This window comes from Monopterus albus, unplaced genomic scaffold (genome assembly GCF_001952655.1).
Source record: "Monopterus albus unplaced genomic scaffold, M_albus_1.0 scaffold402.1, whole genome shotgun sequence".
NCBI lineage: Eukaryota > Metazoa > Chordata > Actinopteri > Synbranchiformes > Synbranchidae > Monopterus > Monopterus albus.
This window is the reverse complement of record NW_018128282.1, coordinates 477,902-492,872: the sequence shown is the minus strand read 5'-3', so window position 1 is coordinate 492,872 and position 14,971 is coordinate 477,902. Positions and strand designations below refer to the sequence as shown.

General features: G+C 40.2%; 1 protein-coding gene across 2 annotated transcripts in view; it reads left to right on the top strand.

The window, feature by feature from the left end:
- The first annotated feature begins 3,875 nt into the window (after window positions 1-3,875).
- Window positions 3,876-14,971, top strand: part of fam49al (family with sequence similarity 49 member A, like) — a 47,012-nt gene continuing 35,916 nt past the window's right edge. Inside the window, exon 1 of one of the 2 annotated variants that reach the window (XM_020586321.1) lies at window positions 3,876-4,185. The gene's annotated coding sequence lies outside the window, so the exon portion shown is untranslated. The remainder of the gene's footprint in view (window positions 4,186-14,971) is intronic. The other variant, XM_020586323.1, reaches the window with a different exon arrangement.

Here is a 14,971-nt window from a genome sequence, read left to right as displayed (position 1 = left end):
AAGAGAGATCATATCTCTCCCATATTAGCTTCTCTCCACTGGCTCCCTGTAAAATTCAGAATAGAATTTAAAATCCTTCTCCTAACATATAAAGCCCTTAATGACAAGGCTCCATCGTATCTTAAAGACCTCGTAGAGCCTTATCATCCTAACAGAGCACTTCGCTCTCAGAGTGCAAGTTTACTTGTGGTTCCTAGAGTCCACAGAAGTAGAATGGGAGGCAGAGCCTTTTAGGTATCAAGCTCTGCTCCTATGGAACCAACTCCCAGACACCAGGCGGACACCCTCTCTACCTTTAAGATTAGACTTAAGACTTTCCTTTTTGATAAAGCCTATAGTTAGGGCTGGATCAGGTGACCCTGAGCCTTCCCTAGCTATGCTGCTATAGGCCTAGGCTGCTGGGGGGCCCCATGATGCTCTGAGTTTCTCTCCCCTCCCCTCTCCTCCACTTGCCGCTCTCTCCCTATGCTTCTGCATAGGGAGAGAGAGAGAGAGAAATATGCCACCATTACACATCACTAACTTTGTGTCTCCTCTCTCCCGTAGTGTGTCCTCTCTCTCTCTCCTTGTACCTTTCTGCAGGTAGGCCTGGCTCTGGAGCTCTATGTTTCTGATGAGCAGTCACTGGCCACATCAACCTGACCAGTGTTTGATTGTTTGTTGTGTCCTGTTGCTTTTCTTCTTTTCTCTCTCCTCTATCCACTCACCCCAACCGGTCGAGGCAGAAGGCCGCCCACCAAGAGCCGGGGTCTGTCGGAGGTTTCTTCCGTTAAAGGGAGTTTTTCCTCCCCACTGTTGCCAAGTGCTTGCTCAAGGGGGATTTGTTGGGTTTTCCTTATGTAATAATAGTGATAACAGTAAGGTCTAGACCTTACTTTGTAAAGTGTCCTGAGATGACTTTTGTTGTGATTTGGCGCTATACAAATAAAATTTGATTTGGCCCCATCCAACCTCTCCTCAATACGGGGCAGTCGTCCTGTCCCCTTTGCAGAAAAGCACCCCCAAAGAATGATGTTGCCACCCCCATGCTTCACAGTTGGGATGGTGGTCTTGGGATTGTACTCATCCTTCTTCTTCCTCCAAACACAGCGAGTGGAGTTTATACCAGAAAGTTCTATTTTGGTCTCATCTGACCACATGACCTTCTCCATGCGTCCTCTGGATCATCCAGATGGTCTTTGGCAAACTTCAGACAGGCCTGGACATGTGCTGGCTTGAGCAGAGGGACTTTGTGTGTGCTGCAGGATTTTAAGCCATGACGGTGTAGTGTGTTACTTACGGTAACCTTTGAGACTGCAGTCTCTTCAGGTTATTGACCAGGTAGTCCTGTGTAGTTCTAGGCTGATCCCTCACCTTTCTCAGGATCATTGATACTCCACGAGGCGAGATCTTGCATGGAGCCCCAGTCCAAAGGAGATTGACAGTCATCTTGAATTTCTTCCATTTTCTAATAATTGCGCCAACAGTTGTTGCCTTCTCACCAAGCTGTTTGCCTATTGTCCTGTAGCCCATCCCAGCCTTGTGCAGGTCTACAATTATGTCCCTAGTGTCCTTAGACAGCTCTTTGGTCTTGCCCATAGTGGAGAAGTTGGAGTCTGATAGATTGAGTGTGTGCAGGTGTCTTTTATACAGGTAATGAGTTCAAACAGGTGCAATTAATACAGGCAATGAGTGGAGGATAGGAGGGCTTCTTAAAGACAAACTAACAGGTCTGTGAGAGCCTGAATTCTTGCTGGTTGGTAAGTGATCAAATACTTGTATGTATTTGATCGAAGACTCCATTTTATGATCGAAGACCTGTATGGAGGAGTGGGCCAAAATCTCTGCTGCAGTGTGTGCAAACCTGGTCAAGAACTACAGGAAATGTCTGACCTCTGTAATTGTAAACAAAGGTTTCGGTACCAAATATTAAGTTCTATTTTTCTATTGTATCAAATACTTATTTCATGCAATAAAATGGAAATAAATTATTTAAAAATCTAACAATGTGATTTTCTGTAATTTTTTTGTAGATTCTGTCTCTCACAGTTGAGGTGTACCTACGATGAAAATTACAGATCTGTCCATTCTTTGCAAGTGGGAAAACTTGAAAAATCGGCAGTGTATCAAATACTTATTTGCCCCACTGTACTTCAATGTTTCTTTTCCACAAAAACATGTTTTTGCCATATGTAGTTCATTTCGCTTACTTTTCTAACCTATAATAATGTTCATGCAGTATTAAGAAAGTTGAATTAAAAACAATATTGAATTTAATGTTCTATCTTTATTCTGTTTAGTAATGTTGGGCAGTGTTTGGTGATGTAACAGCGGCAGTCTCAGGACCTGCGTCTCATATCAACCATAAAAACAGGAAGACCGGTATTTATTGTTAGACATTAAAGTATTCATCTGTGTATCATTTGGGTTAAATGGACAGAATAAAGTTATTTCAAATTATCAGCACTGTACAGTAAGAGAGACTGTCGTGTCTGATCTGAACTGACTGACAAAAGATATAGGGAAATAATGATGAGAATTTCAGAGATGAAGGAGTACACCAACTACCCAGCTCTGCTCACTGGTAATGTTATTAGCTATTAGCATGCTAGTTATCGATATAGTAAATCATTACACACAGTTTTAGCATCTAGTCTTTCCTCATAACTAACTAAGGACAAACTGCAGTTCTTATGTGCTTCTTTTCGACTGCTAGTGCAGTGTCGGTGACACACATGCCTCCACGTTGGATTTTTTAAAGATGTCAAGAAGCAACATTTGTTCAGTCAATTCAGATGTACTGTGTGTAAACCTTTAGATGATAATGTTTCTTTTTTCATATTTGGTAATGGTAAATGGTCTTATACTTGTATAGCGCTTTTCTATGCTTTACAGCACACTCAAAGTGCTTTTACACTACTTGGCCATTCACCCATTCATACTCCCAAAAACTCACACATTCATACACCGGTGACAACTGGGGGTTCAGTGTCTTGCTCAAGGACACTTCGACATGTTGACTGGACAAGCCGGGAATCAAACCGCTAATTCTTCGTTCAGGCAACGACCTGCTCTACCTCCTGAGCCACAGCCGCTATGAATGAATGAGGAAACTTATTCTAAAGGAGTCCAATATCTTCTGATACGTTGTTATAGTCAGGCAACAAGTACCCCCTTGTGCTCATTTGACTGTTCAAATATTAAAAATGGCATGCAGTGGGAAAAGGTAATCAAGTCCACTCCTCTTTGTGACCCTGATGCAAGGTTCCATAATAGGAGTTTTCACCATCCCATATTACTGAATGGCAAGAACAAAGTGCGGACACACAAACACGTACAGTAGTTATGTGACCTGCTATAAAGGAAAAAAATCTCCATCACATGTAACACTTCATAAATGTAATTTGTGGTTACAGTCACTCTGTGCTGCTTGGTCTTACACTGCCACATTCATGCTGCCTATACCCACAAATAATGTGAATTTCCTTTTCCTCTGCAGCACAGCAGCAAATGATGCTCAGCAATCGCCCACACAGTTTGCAAAAATACATGTACATCTTTACTCACTATGATTCACTTTCACACCATGTGGACAGAAAAGTCACTCTGCTGCTGAAATAATGTCAAACACATTACAACTCGGCACCACACACACATACACATACAAACAAACAAACACAGAGTATGCCCCCTCCTCTTACTGCCAGGAGACTAGTGGGAGATGTTAGTGAAAGGGGGAGGGGGATGCTAAATGTATGTGTGTATGGTGGGGGTCTTTGTGAGTGAGAGAGGTAGGAGGAGAAGAGGAGAGGGAGGGGGACATAGTGTTCTTTCTGACCAACAGCTGCTGTCTTTAGTGCAGGGAGAGAGAGAGAGAGAGAGAGAGAGAGAGGAAGAGGGAGGGCTTGCGGCGTGAGGCAGTGCGTGTGCTCAGTGTTTAGGTGAATTCACAGCCCTCTGGCTCACAAGGATAAAGGATCCTCACGGTGGAAGAGAGGGAAAAGCAACACAGGGACTTTTTCCTCTTATTTATTTTACATTCGGTCTCACTAGCTACCAGCTCCTGCTGCCTGCATTTTATCTCTTTTGTTGCCCTTTGTCTGTCTCTTTTGTTGTCTGCATCTATCTCTGCTTCACCTCAGTCCACAAAGAAAGAAGACAGAGCAGAGTCAGAGGCATCATCCTTCCCTACTGTATGTTTAGCCGGTAAGCTGAACCAACACTCTATTCTATTAATTTTTATCTCACATCATCACTCTATCCATTCAGCTCTAACAGTGGGAAGGGGAAGATAGTCCCACCCTGCACCTAACAGAGAGCCAGTGAGCTGGAGATGGGGGCTGAGGAGGAGAGGATGAAACATGGTGTGGGTTAGGTTCTAGAAGGAGGCTGGTGGTTGACTGGTGGTTAGTTTCAGAGGAGCAGAACAAGGATGAGGCTAGTTACTAGATGTAAAGGGCTAGTATGGGTCAGGATCCTGGGGGTAGGGAGGGAACGTTAAATTTGGCCTGACCATGTCGAATCCTATAGGGCTGGTCAGCTGGGGTTTGTTCTTTTTCACTGCAGTGCTTGGCCGGAGTGGCAACGGTCACTGCCTCAGTCACACACGCTCAGCTCAGCAGGCACCTATCAGGAGTAAATGGTGTCTACAGATGCTTGTGGGGTTGATGTGTGCATATTTTCAGTGATGGATGACAGTCTGGTAACAGGACGTGTGTGACCTAAAACCATCACTGCACATGCATCACCCATCGCCTGTGAACAATGTGGGTAAATTGCATGTCAAGCAAACTTGCCTTTTTAGCTCTGTTAACACACAGCAATTGTTAGCGTCAGTACAGAGGGTGCCTAGTTTTAAACAGTGAGGTAGGTGTTTGAGGTGTGAGTGTGTACAGTATGCTCATCTCTGCAAACCGCCTGCTAAAAACAATAGCCCCTCTTTGCACTGCTGATCAGAAGGGGTGGGTGAATGCAACTAGAGTGGAAAACAGGGATGAGGGAGGGAGGAAAAAACTGAATGGAGGGATGAATGAAAGATGAATGAATGAGGATGAAGGGCTTTTCAGGTGTTCTTTGAAATGTGAAAAAAATGTGGTGGACTGAAGCAGGCACATGAGGTTTTCAGACAGAGGGGGGAGAGCAGAAAGGGTGAAGCTACCTACCCAGCCACCATGTGACTCTGCAGGTCTTTGTGTGTGCGGGGGAGAGAGAAATGAGAAAGCGAGAGACAGAGAGAGGCTGTGGTTGAAGGGGTTGATAGAAGAATAGTAGAAAGAGAAAGTATGATGAAGTACAGTGTGTGCTTAAGTGTTTGAATGGGCAGGAAGGAGGGGAGAGAGAAACACAGGAGAGGTGTGTAATTGAAAAATCTGATCCCCATCTATCCTACCAGTAATTTACTGACTCTTGCTATAATCCATATGAGTACATTAACTGATGACTTACTACCATGTTAATACACACACAGACACACACACACACACACACACACACAAACAATAATTTGGATTACAAGATAATCTTACTGTGGTATCAGTATGTTATATTACAATATAAATTACACAAAACATACACATATCCTCTCCCATTGACACTTATTGTATAACATAAGGTAGATAGATGTGTATTTATTTCTTAATCATTGTGCATTTACAGACAATTGTGCCTGTATACATTATGTATGTACACACTTTCTTAAATTTATCAATTCACAAATGAAATGTACCACATTTTAGCCATGACTATTGATAAATACTTACACATGCACCCAATGAGTGATATGTAGGTTTTGAAATGCATCTATACAGTTGTACGCAGTTTGATCATGACTAAAAATATGCCATGTATAACCCATTTACATGTATGAATAAACAGCACAGTGCACTGAAATAGCTGATGTGTTTGCTCTAGTTTACAGGTGCATTAATCAACACATTTATGTGTATAGATTTTTTTTTCCCGATAAGAGATGGAATGGTGACTGCTATGTATTTACGTCGCTGTTGCTAGGACACTCCCTTTGAATATTTTAGCCGAGCCTTGTCATTGGTCTGCCACGATGATGCAAGATTCCCTCACCCCAGATCTTTCCCGGGCCCCCATAGAAACATGCCTGTCTGCATTTCTTCCTTTTTCCTTCTCTGTCACTCTTTGTGTCACACGCCCGCCTTCTCTGCTCGCTGTCTTTTTCTCAGTGTCTTTCCTTGTCCGTTCTCCCTATTCATACCTCTCTCTCCATAATTAACTCATTAATTCATCCCAGCTCTCAGTATTTGTTTCCTCCTAAGTACCTCCAATCAGTCTTCATCACCCTGGTACATTCTTTACTTCCTTCTCCCTCATCCTGTCAAAATGCTCTTTGCAAAATGGTGTTGACAGCCTGTGGCGGTGTCTTCCAGCGCTGCACATTCATTTGGTCGTGCTGTGTTATAAAGGATTAGTGCTCTGTGTGTCTCACAATGTCCCCTTTCCTCTGTCCATATGAGGTGCTGTATCTTGTTAGGCTCTCTTGGCATATATCAGGATTATCAGGTTTGACAAGGCAGAAGACAGAATTGAGGTGTTGATGTGGAGAATCTTTCTGTTGAGGTTTATTTTGTGTTCATGTTGGAGTCCAGAGTTTGGATCAGTATCCAATTTTGGGATTATTCAGTAATTTGAGATATGATCCGTCTCCACCAGGTAATTGTGCTTTTAATCCAGTATTGTCAGGAATGAGGAATTACTGCCACAAGCAGAGATGATCCTGTTAATGGGGCACAGAATGGAGGGATGGAGGGTGCAGGGTGATGAGAGAGGGTCCAAATACAGGATGGAACTCTATATGAAGGGGAAAGATTCCACCTCCCAGCACCTCTAAAGATAAGTAGATAGATAATCTTGTTTGTTTAATTTGCACAAAAGCCAAAAGGTAAAAAGTATTATCACTGTGAGGTTTCCAGGCAACCAGCACAGACTTCAGGAAGTTATTGTTCCCAGCCAAGAAATAGTTTGGCACATAACCTCTGTAAAGCCACAACAATTTTACACTTTTTTTAACAGACTAAACAGATAAGATGTAACGTGTGCAGTGTTAGGGAGTAGTGAACTACATCTAAATAAACTAGTACACCAATTACATTTTGCAGTAGCTTGCTGGTAGTTCAGCTATATTCAGATTTGCATAGTGATTCAAGTAATTTAACTACTTTTTTTTTGTATTAAGGACAGGAATGTGTTTTATTTTTTATTTTATTGTGCTGCATGTGAATGGACATTTTCAGTGCCAAACCAAATCACTTTGTGGATAAGGACTTTGAGAGATGGCTCATGTGTCATACAAGCAAGAGATTCTGCTGTTACAAGCAAAAAGACCCCATTATTTAGACCAATGTTCAAGCTGCTCATACTGTCAAAAAAGTGCAAGTTAAACCTTTATCTTTACTATTTTAGTACTAGTCAGATAATACAAAATCCAGATTTGTACACAGTAACATTCCTTGCAATTTTGTCCTTGTGCAAAACCCAGAGATGTAGGTCTCAGGTAATAGATTTGGCTAAGTGGCATTTTTTGCTGGCATGTGACTTTTTTGTATACATTATAAAGTTGTACATTGTCAATTTGATCCTTTTTTAACTAATTACTTCTAAGTAGCTTCAGTTAACCAAGCTAGATTTCTCCCTGGAGTAGCTTTGCTGTCCTATATAAAAATTTGAGATGTGATCATTTTTTAAAATACATATATAATATATGTCAATGTCTGTCACCAACATCCATAACATATGTAAGATATATGGACATATATGTATTATATATTTCAAAATACAGCAAAAATGGCTGTTTTTATATATCTGACATATTTCTAGTTATAGACATATTTAACCTATATTTCAATGCATAAATTCTCATACATTGACTATTAATATTCTTACATTAGCTAAACATACATCCCAAAATATGGCTATTTCTTGCGTCATGGTAGTATGTAGTATCAAAATATGCCAAAAGTTAAATACAGTAGTATCTTGAAGATAAAGTCAAATAAATGCACAAATAGCAAATCATAGTTTAGGTTTTTATTACAGAACTCAACTTTCCAGTCATTACATTTTAGATTTTTTGGCTTCTGCTATTCTGCCCCATGTGTCATTTCAGAGCAGGCTTGAGACCTTTGAAAGCTCCTGGATGCTTTTATCCAGCTCCTTGTCTACACTGTTCATCAAGTCTATTTGTAGCAAATCAGCCACTGTTGTTTACTACCTAGTTTCTTCATCAAGTTTTTGTAGAACCTCAAATGCATACTTTATTGGTGGGCTGGAGAGGGGTAGCTCAAGTCTAATGAGTATATGAGCCCAAGCAACATGGACAGTGCACCTGAAACATTACTAAGCTTGTGAAGCAATTCCACACCTGAAAACAATTATCCCAACATCCTCCACGTCATCTGTGAGCTCAGCTCTACCTTCTCTACAGCAAAGACCCATGGTTGTCTGCTCCATGGTCACCTGGATGTCCTCAATATCCTCAAAAAAACAAACAAACAAGAAAAAACATTCAGCCATATAACACACAAACATACAGCAAAAAAAAAATAATAATCCTGTCACATAGTTTTCAGTGTATTTCCCAGGAATTTAACTTTAAGTGTCACAATCTGTCATTTAATAGAAATTGAAACGCTCTAATTCTCCATTCCACTTGTTTCAAGAGAAATGAGACCGTGTGACTAAACACTTGATTAAAATCCTACCCTAAACAGTTTTAAAATGAGTGATCTTTGAAGAAGCCCACAGAATCAGCGAGAAAATAGATTAAGAAAACAGTGAGATTTCATTCTCTATAACAAAGGAGCCAAGATCTGATAAATTTTGGATCACATGACCTAATGCTCAGTGTTGGATGTCACTTGTGAAAACTTTGAAAAGCCCTGTTAAACTATGTTATCACTGTTATAGGTGTCCTGTTGAAACTCTTAAATGTTTGATATTACATTCAGTAAGAACCAGAAACAGGCCACAGTAAATCCACAGTTTACTTCTGATATGACTTGTCTTACCTATGATCTGCTCACTTGAACATCTGAATCATGGCTTGATGTCTGTCAGTGAGATCAATCGCTGTCCACTAACATCAAGCAGCCCAACTGTCAATAGCCAAGTGTTTGGTCACTGAGCCTCTATGTAAATACACTTACAGGAGACACTACCTATTAGAGATTAATGAATGACACTGTGTATGTGAACAATGATGAACAATATCCAAAGGGTTTTGAGGACAGTGTGCTTTCTTAGCCTTCTCTAAACCAAACATGCAAGAGCAAAAGTGTACCGTAATAAACTGATTAAACAGCAGGTTCATCTGCTCTAGCTTAAGCTGCAATCATTAGCATGTCCAGCTAAGTGGCTTGGCATATAGTTATACTGTTAGCATAATGCTACTTCCAAAATCAGTTTATGTTAGAAAAAGACATTCAAAACCTAGACACCCGTACTTACCTAGTGTGTGTGTGTGTGTGTGTGTATGTCACCCAGTAGTGTGAGAACAATAATGAAGAGGGTGAATAGTCAACATGCAATTTCTTTGTATGTTGCTATTTGTCTGTGCGTGTGTTCATGTGTGTATGCCAAATCTAGGATGCAAGGGTGCACACTAGGATACTGGCAACCATGCTTGTGTTCAGTGTTTGATCATGCTTGTGGGACTATACTGTATAGACTATATCTTTTTTATTCTCCATGCACATGAACACACATACATGCTGGCTAATTAATTCAGCTCTTGTCAGTGAGGATTTTTCTCTTCTACATACAGTATATTCTCCTTTTTGCATCAAACAACAAAAAACAAACAGGCATGTAACTTAAAAATAATTCGCCAGACAGAAGTAAACCACAGTAACAGCCAAGATCTCAACCTTTCACACCAGGGATCCACCAGCATGTCCTAAATCAACTCTCTTTTTTAGGTCATTCTTATCCTGTTCTATCAAAAAATGTATTCACTGTGTCAGCTTCAGCCCATTCCTTACATTGCAGCTAATTTCCTATATTTGAGAGCTGATGCTGTGATTCTGTCCCTCCCACTGGGACAGGGAATAGTGTAAGGATTCATCCTCTGCCATGTGAGACACACTGCAACAAAGTTTGATGGAGCGTTGTCTCTGTCAAGGACACACTGGCTCTTCCCAGTACACAGAGGATAGACAACTTCGACGCACAGAGCTGAATATAGATTCTAGGTCATGCTGGGGTCAGCGGTCAACTCTTTCATTCATTTTCAGTGGTTATGTGCTGTGGCTGAGGTACTGAGATACATGCTGTGTCCCAATTTTATACTATATAATAGTATACAGTATGTCCTACATATGAATTATCATGTACTGTTTTTCTTTTAATATAACAAACAAAAATTGCTATACTTTATGTGAACATGAGAATCAGCTCTTTTGTTTTCACTTCAGCTTTGCTTTTAGTTCATTCATATTAACTTTTTTCTGTTTCAGAGGGGTTGTTTATTTGCCCTAACTAATCAGGATGTGATTCACAGTGACTCAGAGGTGTGGAACAAGGCTAGTTTATTGCTTTGTGCTACAGGGAAATTGGGTATTAAGTGCACCAAAGAACATCAGCCTGGAATTTTGGAGTGATTTCTGCCAATTAAACTTCTATTTTTGTTTTACAAGACCACTCTGGAACTCTTTTACAGTCCTTATTGTTATTTATTTCCATTGTACATTCTGATAAACTAGTGTGCAACAACACTACAGGTATTTTACTATATATACTGATGCCAGTTCATTTTGTCTTGGTGGCCTAGTACTTTAGGTTAATACCTAATTGCATGTCATCTTGTCTCTCGCACCAGGCTTTTTGGTTGTCTGTCTGAGTTATGGGGCAAAACATATGTAAGAATTTAGATTTCTGATTGCTGTATGATTGAGAAGATAATGGTGACAGACATGGACAGGTAAAGATGAAAGAGTTAAGTGGACAGATAGAAAGTGGACTGAGAGAATGAAGGCAAAAGGAGGATTGCAAGACAGTGAGATGCCAGGGAGCTGACTTCAAACTGCATTATGTTCTGTTTTATAGTAGTCCTTGTCACACAATCTCTATTTTACACTCTCACACACAACACATACAGTACACATATACACAGACACACACATTTAATTATGCTCTCCTGTTCTTTATTTATTGTGTGGTTGCTATGCAGCCACACTCTTGTTTTCTGTTTTTATTGTGTGGATGCTATGCAGCCACACTCTTGTTTTCCAGTTTTTAGTGTGGATGCAAGGCAACCACACTCCATCCATCCATCCATCCATCCATTTTCCTCCCCTTATCCGGAACTGGGTCGTGGGGGCAGCAGTCTAAGCAAAGATGCCCAGACTTCCCTCTCTCTGGGCACTTCCTCCAGCTCCTCCGGGGGAATGCTGAGGCGTTCCCAGGCCAGCCGAGAGACATGGTCCCTCCAGCGTGTCCTGGGTCTTCCCCGGGGCCTCCTCCCGGTCGGACATGCCTGGAACACCTCCCTAGGAAGGCGCCCATGAGGCACCCGAAACACATGCCCGAGCCACCTCAGCTGGCTCCTCTCGATGTGGAGGAGCAGCGGTTCTACTCTGAGCTCGGACATTCATGCTTCTATTCAGAACCTTTCTAAACTCCATACTTCTTCAATATGTAGCTTTATTGTGAAAGTTTTGCACCATTCAAAAGAATGGGGAAATTCTACTTCAGCATACTTTCAGCTAGCGAAACCATTCAGGTGTCAAAGTCTTCGGCATATTCAGGGCGATCTTTCAGCAATTCGCATCCACACGCATTTTCGGCAGGAAATGCATTTCTCTAGTTTTTCTTCTGATTTCTTCTGTCCGTTTTTTGGCACTTAATTTTTTTTAGCATACTTTCAGCTACAAAAGCCATTCTGGTATCAACATGTTCATTTCTTTAAGGACATTTCTGCTTGTATTTTTCTTTTTTATAACCTTTATACTTTTTAAACTATTTAGTGTTTTTTAGCAAAATCTTGCCCTATTCAAATGAAGGGGAAAATTCAACTTCAGCATAATTTCAGCTATCAAAATGTTCAGCTCTTCAAGGACATCCATGCTTCTCTTCAGGATTTTTCTAAACTTCATACTTTTGAAATATTTAGCTTTATTCTGAAAATCGTGCCCCATTCAAATGCATGGGGAAATTCTACACTCAGCATACTTTCAGCTATTTCAGGTATCAAAATGTTCAGCTCCTCAAGGACATTCATGCTGCTATTCAGAAGTTTTCTAAACTTCATACTTTTGAAACATTTAGCTTTATTTTGCAAATCTTGCCCCATTCAAATGAATGATGAAATTCTACACTCAGCATACTTTCAGGTATCAAAATGTTCAGCTCCTCAAGGACATTCATGTTTCCCTTCAGAAGTTTTCTAAACTTCATACTTTTGAAATATTTAGCTTTGTTTAGCAAATCTTGCCCCATTCAAATGAATAGGGGAAATTCTTCTTCAGCATACTTTCAGCTGTCAAAATGTTGAGCTCCTCCAGGACATCCATGCTTCTATTCAAAATTTTTCTAAACTTCATCCTTTTAAAATATTTAGCTTTATTTTGAAAAATTTCCCATATTCAAATTAATGGTAAAATTGTACTTCAACATACTTTCAGGTAAATATTCCTTTCACATGTCAAAATGTTCAGTATTTTCAGGGCAATCCTTCAGCACACAGCATCCACACGCATTTTTGACAGGAAATGCATTTCTCTAGTTCATTATTATTCTTCTGTACATTTTTTGGCCCTTAACTACTTTAACTTTTGAAATATTTAGCTTTATTTTGAAAATCTTGCCCCATTCAAATGAATGGTAAAATTCTACTTCAGCATACCTTCAGCTATTTCAGGTAGCAAAATGTTCAGCTCTTCAGGGACATTCATGCTTCTGAAGCTGTTTTAACTGCCACTGTTTGGATATTCTAAATTATGTGGCACCGGTAAGACAATATTCTGTTTCTCATAAAAAAGCTTGTCCTCGGATGGATGAAGCCATCTGTTGCCTCAAAAGAGATTGCCGTAAAATAAAGCATCGGTGTAAGCACAGCAAGTTGGAGGTACACAGGTCGCATCTCAAGAATAGGATGGTGGAGCTGAATGATATGATAAAGCAGGCAAGATCAGCATATTTTTCTCAGTTGGTTGCTTCAAACAAGAAGAATCTCAAGGTGTTGTTTGATACCATTCAAAATATTGTGGCACCGTCATGTCATGCACACAGGACAGGATTGTAATGTGTTATAGATAAAGTGCAGGACATTAGGGCAAGTATTATTCCTACCTTGAAGAGTCTAGTCGATGTGACCCCTCCTGTATGTTTATGGTCATCTTTCTCTCCGGTTACTCTTTTGAGGATGTGAAGATTTTAATAAGAAAGATTAAGCCCTCCGCCAGGCCTGTTGATATTTTACCTACATCTTTGATTTTAAGTTTATTTGATTTGATTGGTCCCTGGCTTGTGAAATTAATGAATCTCTCACTTGAGATTGGATCTGTCCCTGGTTATTTGAAACACGCGATTGTAAATCCAATTCTTAAAAAACCAGGTCTTGATCAATCTGAGCCAAAGAATTATAGGCCAATATCAAAATTCCCTTTTATGGCTAAGGTCTTGGAAAAAGCTGTGGCAGAACAGCTTATTATTTTTATGGAGCAGAATAAACTATTTGATGAATTCCAGTCAGGTTTTCGGAGGATTCATTCCACTGAGACCGCTTTGCTAAAAGTATCAATTGGTCAGATAATTCAGTGTTTTAAGAGGGTGTCTTATCATCTATATACCGATGATGTTCAAATTTTTTGCTCTTTTAATGACTCAGTTTTATTTTTTAGCTTCACTGTTAGAATGCTTGTCAACCATCAAGAGCTGGTTTAACAGTAATTATCTTCACATAAACCCCAATAAGACTGAAGTGCTGATTATTGCGCCTGATAATAAGATCCCGTCAATCAGACAATGCCTTGGTTCCCTGGGTTCCTCTGTCTAGTCGAGCCTCAGAAACCTTGGTGTTGTTTGATCAGACTATGTCTCTTGATTGCCATGTAAGACAGGTGGTGAGAAATTGTTTTTATCATCTAAGAAATATTTCTAAATTAAGGCAAATGTTATCAAAGGGCTGACCTGAAAATGATTATTCATGCTTTTATCGGTGCACGTGTTGATCACTGTAATTCCCTTCTTATCGGTTGCAATATCCCTTCTTATCGGTTGCAATATGTCAACTGTAAATCGTCTCCAGATTGTGCAGAATGCTGGAGCCAGGCTTTTAACAGGAAGCCCCAGAAGAGCTCATATTACGCCTGTCTTATTTTCACTGCACTGGTTACCAGTCAGGTTTAGAATTAACTTTAAAATTTTAGTGCTAACATTTAGGGCTCTTCATGGTCAGGTTCCTCAGTACATTGCTGACCTATTGACCCCATATTTACCGAAGCGTGCTCTCCACTCCTCAAGTCAGGCCATGTTGGTGGTGCACAAAACCCATTTAGAGACTAGGGGGGACTTGTCTTTTCAAGTCGTGGCTCGTGTTGCCCTTGTCACTGCATATGGCCAAATTTGTTGATGGTTTCAAAAAGCAGCTGAAGACACATTTGTTTAGTCTGGCTTTTAGTTGATTTGATAGCTATGTTTAATGTATTTTTATCATTGTTTTACATATTAGCCGTTGGTGTTGTTGACATATTGTTGTTTGCCTGTTTTCCGCTTTTAATTGTTGTCTTTGTGAAGCACTTTGTGATTTTATCTGCGAAAGGTGCTATATAAATAAACCTTACTTACTTACTTCTGCTGTAGTTTCCCAGTCATCTGGGAGTTCTTCCTGACCACCCAAAGCCTGTCTCAACTTCTGTCTGAATTCCTCACGACATTCTTTCTTTTGCAACTTCCACCACTTGGTCTTCTTTTCTGTCTTTCCTCTCCAACATTTATGCTACTATTCAGAATTTTTTTAAACTTCATA